Source organism: Carettochelys insculpta, chromosome 10 (assembly GCF_033958435.1).
Source record: "Carettochelys insculpta isolate YL-2023 chromosome 10, ASM3395843v1, whole genome shotgun sequence".
In the NCBI taxonomy this organism is placed as follows: Eukaryota; Metazoa; Chordata; order Testudines; family Carettochelyidae; genus Carettochelys; species Carettochelys insculpta.
In genome coordinates, this window is record NC_134146.1 from 3839172 (window position 1) to 3846381 (window position 7210).

The following is a 7210-nucleotide window of genomic DNA, read 5'->3' on the forward strand; positions in this document are numbered from 1 at the left end:
CCACAAACCAGGGAGGGGAGGGCTTTTATCCCCTGTGACAATGAGGAACATGGAGACCAGAGGGATGAAATGAGGTAACCACAGTCCCACAGGAAGCCCACGTCAGAGCCAGGACCAGAGCGAAAATGACTTGAGACCACTGGTCCCCCTAACCTTTTCCCTCCCTTTGCAGACTCTCTTTTCCACGCGCACAGAATAAGATTTGCTGTGGGCACGCAGGCTTGTGCCAATGTGCACCCGCCAGCTGCACAACACCTGGCTAGGGCGCTCGGCTAATCAGCTGGGCAGCAGAGAAGCCTCTCCTGATCGGCGGACGCAGAACGCAGCCCGAGACCACCCTTCTGAGGGACACGGCGAAGCCTTGCCATGGGTGCAGCGTGGCAGAGAAGGTGCTTGTGCCCCAGCTGTCACGCTCTGCTACAAACACCGCTCCCACGACAGGCACCCATCCAACGGCTTAGCGACACAAAGGCAGATGAATTTGGCACAGCAGCACCTGAATCACTCAGCCAGTCTTTTGAGCCTGTCAGAACGGATCCATCTCATCCCCCGCTCTTCTACACACTGAGCTGGTCCAGCTTTCAACCCTGCCCCCTCCACAAGCACCCGGAGGGCAGGAGCGTGAAAGAGATCTTCCTGCTGGCATCCCATTTTCCCCAGTCTCCTCCTGAGGGAGGCTCTGGCTTTGGCACGCTGATTCTCTGCTAGCAGGACAGGAGGCTGCTCTCCTTGTAATCCAAGAGCTGTTTAGGACAATCCCACAGCAGCTCCCCAGAGCCAGATTCCCTTTTGCTACCCCACGGCAGGGGGACTCCACAGCCAGCACCTCCATTTCTTCCCCGGGCCCAGGACGCTCACATCCGCCATTGGGGGAAGGGGCAGGGGGAGCCCCGCAAGGGGTGGGGAGCCTGTGACATTACTAGGCTGTGCTCCCACTTAGATCATCGCCATGCTGCAAACACGGGAGAAGCGGCATGTGATGGAGTGGGGGGGGTGCATGTGTAAGTCAGGCTGGATGTCCGAGGCAAGCAGCAGCTCCCAGTGGCTAAGGATGACCCTGGGGCTACAACTGGCAGATAACACCTCTGCCTGAACAAAGAGCAGGGAGGAGCTGAGCTGGGTTTTGAATCGGGGGCGGCAGTTAGAGGCGAGGAGAAGGGAGAGCTGGAAGGCAGCCAGCCTGAGGAGGGGGAAGCTACACCCCAGAGGGGCACCCCTCGGGGTCTTCCCCCCAGGACAGGTTGGAAGGACTGTCTCTGGCTGCTGTGCTGTTGCTTCTGTGACAAACTGGACATCTGTTGCCTAATAAACCTGCTGTTGTACCTGCTGAGTGAGAGTCACTCCTGCCAGCGGGCGGGGTGCAGTGCAGGGGGACCCCTGAACCCCATCACACTGGTGTCAGAAGTGGGATGCACTGCACCCACGGATGAGCTCCCAGCAGTGGCTGACTGAGCACCAGAGAAGGAAGGAGTCTCACAAGAGTCAGAGGGAGAACAGAGCCATTCCTGCAGCTGCTGCTGGTGAGTGGATACCCCGGGAGATAGCGGGGAGATGGATTATACCCGACTCCTGAAGGCAGAGCTAGCGGGGCTGTGCAGAGAGAGGGGCCTGACCGTGGGGAAGGCGACCAAGGCCCAGCTGATTGCACAGCTGGAAGAGAATGACCGATCCGGGGGGGCAGAGCCTGTCCCGGCAGAAAGTGGCCGGTCAGCCTCGGGAAGCATTTCGGATTCTCCGACAGGAGCGGGGGCTCGACGCCGTCAGACAGACGCGGTGCCCGTCAGGTCGCGCTCAGCTAGCGGTGGTCCATCGCGGGCAGAGTCCCCCACCGCAGAGCTGCAACGGCTGGAACTCGAGGTGAAATTAAAGGAACTGGAGCACCAGGAACGGGAAAGAGAGCGTGAGCGCCAGGAACGGGAAAGAGAGCGTGAGCATGAGCGCCAGGAACGAGAAAGAGAGCGTGAGCACGAGCGCCAGCTACAAGAGACACAGCGGGAGGAGAAAGAACGAGAACGGAAGGAGAGAGAGCGAGAGCGGGAGCATGAGCGAACCATGGCAGAGGCGAGACGCCAAGAGGCCCCAGCTGCGGTAAGCGGGGAGAGGGCCAGACGGCTCGGGGTGGCCAGTCACTTGGAGACGCGTGTGCTGGCCCAGTGTCAGGACCCAGGGGACATGGACGAGTTCCTTACCGCCTTCGAGCGAGCCTGTGAGTTGCATGAGGTTCCCCCAGATGAGTGGCTCCGGCACCTCACCCCCTTGCTGGGCCGGAAGGGCGCAGCGGTGCTCAGCCAGCTGGTGGGGCTGCAGCCTGGGGACTATGAACAGTTCAAACAGGCCCTGCTGCATAAGTTCGGGCTGACTCCGGAGATGTACAAGAAGAAGTTCCAGGAGGCGCAGAAGAGGCCAGAGGAAACCCACGTAGATACAACTGCCCGCCTGAAGCAATACTACCAGAAGTGGGCATTCGGAATGGGAGTCCAGTCCGTAGAGGACCTGATCGAGCTGGCGGTTGTGGAGCGATTCTACGAGATGTGCGCACCTGACCTGAGGGTGTGGCTCGTGGACCGGAAGCCAGGGGACTCACATGATGCAGGGAAACTGGCAGATGACTTCACAAACAGCCGGGCCAGGTTTGAAAGTGAGCCCCACAAAGAGAGGGAGTCTCGGAGAGAGAGGGAGTCCCGGAGGGAGAGGGAGTCCTGGAGAAACCGAGAATCTCCGAGAGACCGGTCCCTAACTGTACGACAGAGGGGACCACCTCTTGGGCAAGCCCAGGAAAGAGGGGCCAGCCACCCACCCCCCAGAGAGCCAAACAGAGCCCGGACAGAGCAGCCGGCCCGAGGGACACAACAAGACCCAGGCTGTTACCGCTGTGGGCGAAAGGGGCATAGAGCAGCCCAGTGCCCCAGGCTCCCAGACAGGTTGAGCAGGCCGGGGGGTCATGGAGTCAACTGGGTGGGGTCCCAGAAGTCAGAGGGGCTGGCGGCCAAGGCGGGTGGTGCTGACAATGGGCACTCGGATTGGGCCGAATCCGCCCCACAGACCAGCTCCTCAGGGGGACCAAATGCTCAGAGGCCAGTTTACAGAGTGGGGGCAGCGCTACCTCTGTGGAGCAAGTGTCTCAAACACCTCGAGGTAGACGGGAAAAAGGTCACGGGGTTCTGGGACACAGGCGCTGACGTGACGCTGGCCCGACCCGGGGTGGTGGCACCGGGTTGCATGATACCCGATTCCCACCTGACGATAACAGGAATTGATGGGACCCCTTTCAAGGTGCCCATGGCGAGGGTGCACCTGAAATGGGGGAAGAAGGAAGGCCCCAAGGAAGTGGGCGTGCACAGCCATTTGCCGGCAGATGTACTGATGGGGGCTGACCTGGAGAACTGGCAAGGTGAATGCCCTCGTGCCCTGGTCCTGACCCGTAGCCAAAGAAAACAAGGGGTGCACTCCCCAGACTCAGGGGTACAGGCCCAGCCAAAGCCACAGGGGCCAACCCTGAGAGAAAGGGGGCCCCCAAAAACCAGATCTCACAGGCCAGGGATGCTGGAGCCAGGCAGGGATGGGGAAGTAGGATCCGCTCCTGCCCGAGCGGAAGAATTCCAGGCAGAGCAGCAGAGAGACCCCTCCTTGCAGAAGCTGAGGGAACTGGCCAGTCTCAGCCCAGCTCCACAGCTGGGGGAGGGCTGCAGGGAGAGATTCCTGTGGGAAAAGGGATTCCTGTACCGGGAATGGGCTCCCAAACGCAAAGCGGAGCCATGAAAGGTCCAGAGGCAACTGGTGGTTCCCCAAAAGTACCGGCGCAGGCTGCTGTACCTAGCCCATGATGTCCCGCTCGCAGGACACCAGGGGATCCACCGCACCAGGAGAAGGTTGTTACAAAACTTTTTCTGGCCAGGAATCTTTGCAGCTGTCCGTCTGTATTGCCTGTCCTGCGATCCCTGCCAGAGGGTGGGGAAAAGCCGGAACAAGGGGAAACCTGCCTTGAGGCCACTGCCCATCATAAAGGAGCCTTTCCAGAAAGTGGCTATAGACATAGTGGGCCCCTTCAGCAAGGCAACGCGTTCGGGGAAGAAATATATTTTGGTAATGGTAGATTTTGCCACGCGATACCCAGAAGCAGTGGCCTTGACCTCTATCGACGCTGACACCGTGGCGGATGCACTGCTGTCCATTTTCAGCAGAGTGGGGTTCCCCAAGGAGGTCCTCACAGATCAGGGGTCCAACTTCATGTCGGCCCTACTGCAAAGCTTGTGGGACAAGTGTGGGGTCCGGCACACCTGGGCCACAGCCTACCACCCGCAGACCAATGGGCTGGTGGAGAGGTTCAATGGGACTCTAAAGCAAATGCTGAGAACCTTCATGAATCAATACCCCCATAACTGGGACAAGTACTTACCCCACCTGCTGTTTGCATACAGGGAGGTGCCCCAGGAATCCACGGGGTTCTCCCCGTTTGAGCTGCTGTATGAAAGGAGGGTACGGGGACCCTTGGACTTGCTCAGAGAAGAGTGGGAGGGGACGGCCTCTCCTGAAGGGGAGTCAGTGGTACAGTATGCACTAACCTTCCGGGAAAAACTCACCGAGCTCATGGGCCTGGCCAGGGAGAACCTCTCCATGGCCCAAAGGAAGCAAAAGGTCTGCTATAACCGTAACGCCAGGGCCCGAGCCTATGCCACCGGGGATCAAGTGATGGTCCTTATACCTGTGCGGCGGAACAAGCTGCAAGCGGCCTGGGATGGGCCCTTCAAGGTCGTCAAACAGCTAAATGACGTAAATTATGTGGTGGAACTGTCGAACCGGGCCCACAGCCACCGGGTCTATCATGTGAACATGATGAAACCTTACTGGGACAGGCAGAACTTGGTGCTGGCCGTGTGCAGACACTGGGAGGGGCAGGGGGATGATCCCTTGGTGGATTTACTCACAAGGACTGGAGCCGGCTCCTTGCTGGAGTCTATTCCCCTCTCAGACCAGCTGACCCCTGCCCAGCAGACGGAGATCAAGGAGGTGCTGCATTTGCATCAACAGCTGTTCTCGGACAGACCCGGACGCACTGACCTGGCTGTCCACCTAATAGAGACAGGCACCCACGCCCCTATCAAGTGTGTGCCATTCAGAGCCACAGGGAGGACGGCTCAGGACATAGAGCAGGAGGTTGAAAACATGCTGGCTCTGGGGGTGATCCAACCCTCGTCCAGCCCCTGGGCCTCTCCCGTGGTGTTAGTCCCTAAAAAAGATGGGTCTGTTCGGTTTTGTGTGAACTATCGCAAGCTTAACGCCATCACTGTCTCGGACGCCTACCCCATGCCCAGGCCTGATGACCTTTTAGACAAGCTGGGGGGAGCCCGTTACCTCACCACCATAAACCTCACCAAGGGGTACTGGCAAGTGCCATTAGACCAAGATGCCCGGCTAAAGTCGGCTTTCATCACTCCTGTGGGGCTCTACGAGTTCTTGGTCCTTCCCTTCGGCCTCAAGGGGGCACCCGCTACCTTCCAGCGTCTGGTGGACCAGCTACTGAAAGGGATGGAGAGCTTTGCCCTGGCTTACATGGACGACATTTGCATCTTCAGCCAGACGTGGGAGGACCATGTGTCCCAACTCAAGCAGGTGCTGGACCGACTCCAGAAGGCTGGTCTGACTATCAAGGCAGGGAAGTGCAAGGTGGGAATGGCTGAGGTGACCTACCTGGGCCACAAGGTGGGCAGCGGCTGCTTAAAGCCAGAGCCAGCTAAAGTGGAGGCTGTCAGAGATTGGCCAACACCCCAGACTAAGAAGCAGGTCCAGGCCTTCATTGGGATGGCGGGGTACTACCGGAGGTTTGTGCCCCACTTTAGCTCCATCGCAGCCCCCCTCACGGAGCTGTGTAAAAAGGGAAAGCCTGACAAGGTGGTCTGGACCGAGCAGTGCCAAAAGGCCCTCTGCGCGCTGAAGAAGGCTCTGGTCAGGGCCCCAGTGCTGGCAAATCCAGACTTCAACAAGCCCTTCCTGGTGTTCACCAATGCCTCGGACGTGGGGCTGGGGGCGGTGCTAATGCAGGTGACTGACAAAGGGGAGAAACACCCCATCGTGTACCTAAGTAAGAAGCTGCTGCCCCGGGAGCAGAACTACGCAGCCATAGAAAAGAAATGTCTGGCCATGGTGTGGGCGCTGGGGAAGCTGCAGCCGTACCTGTTTGGACGGCGTTTCACCATGTACACCGATCACTCACCCCTGACCTGGCTGCATCACATGAAAGGGGCCAACGCCAAGCTCCTGCGGTGGAGTCTGCTCCTGCAGGACTACGACATGGAGGTGGTCCACGTCAAGGGGAACAACAACACCATAGCCGATGCCCTGTCACGCAGGGAGGGCCCCGAACTTCCCCAGGTCACTGGCTAAGTGACCCCGCTCAGTGCGGTCTGGAAGGGGGAAGAGATGTGATGGAGTGGGGGGGGGTGCATGTGTAAGTCAGGCTGGATGTCCGAGGCAAGCAGCAGCTCCCAGTGGCTAAGGATGACCCTGGGGCTACAACTGGCAGATAACACCTCTGCCTAAACAAAGAGCAGGGGGGAGCTGAGCTGGGTTTTAAATCGGGGGCGGCAGTTAGAGGCGAGAAAAAGGGAGAGCTGGAAGGCAGCCAGCCTGAGGAAGGGGAAAGCTACACCCCAGAGGGGCACCCCTCGGGGTCTTCCCCCCAGGACAGGTTGGAAGGACTGTCTCTGGCGGCTATGCTGTTGCTTCTGTGAGAAACTGGACATCTGTTGCCTAATAAACCTGCTGTTGTGCCTGCTAAGTGAAAGTCTCTCCTGCCAGCGGGCGGGGTGCAGTGCAGGGGGACCCCTGAACCCCATCACACGGCATCATCCACTCTGGACGGGGTAGTGACCTGAGGGCGGAGGCGGGTTTGTCCTCCACCTCGAGGGCCAAGTCCAAGTCTTCCCGTCACTCTCCGCTCGAGCAAAAGCAATGCCCGTGCGTGGCAAGGAGAGTCCTGGCTGAGCAGCAGCAGGCCAGATCCCCAGCTGCCGTCCACCGAGGTCCCCAGAGCTCCACCAGTTTTGCACCAGGGACCCCGCTGGTGCTCCTCAGAGCACACCCCAGGCACCCCCTTCTCCCTGAGCGCTTTGGAGATGCTCCGAAGACGCAGCGACAGGGGCGTCAGATCCTGCTACCTGCCTTGTCCTCCTCCCCTTGGGCTGCTGGTTCACCTTTGCCAGGTGGGTGGCCA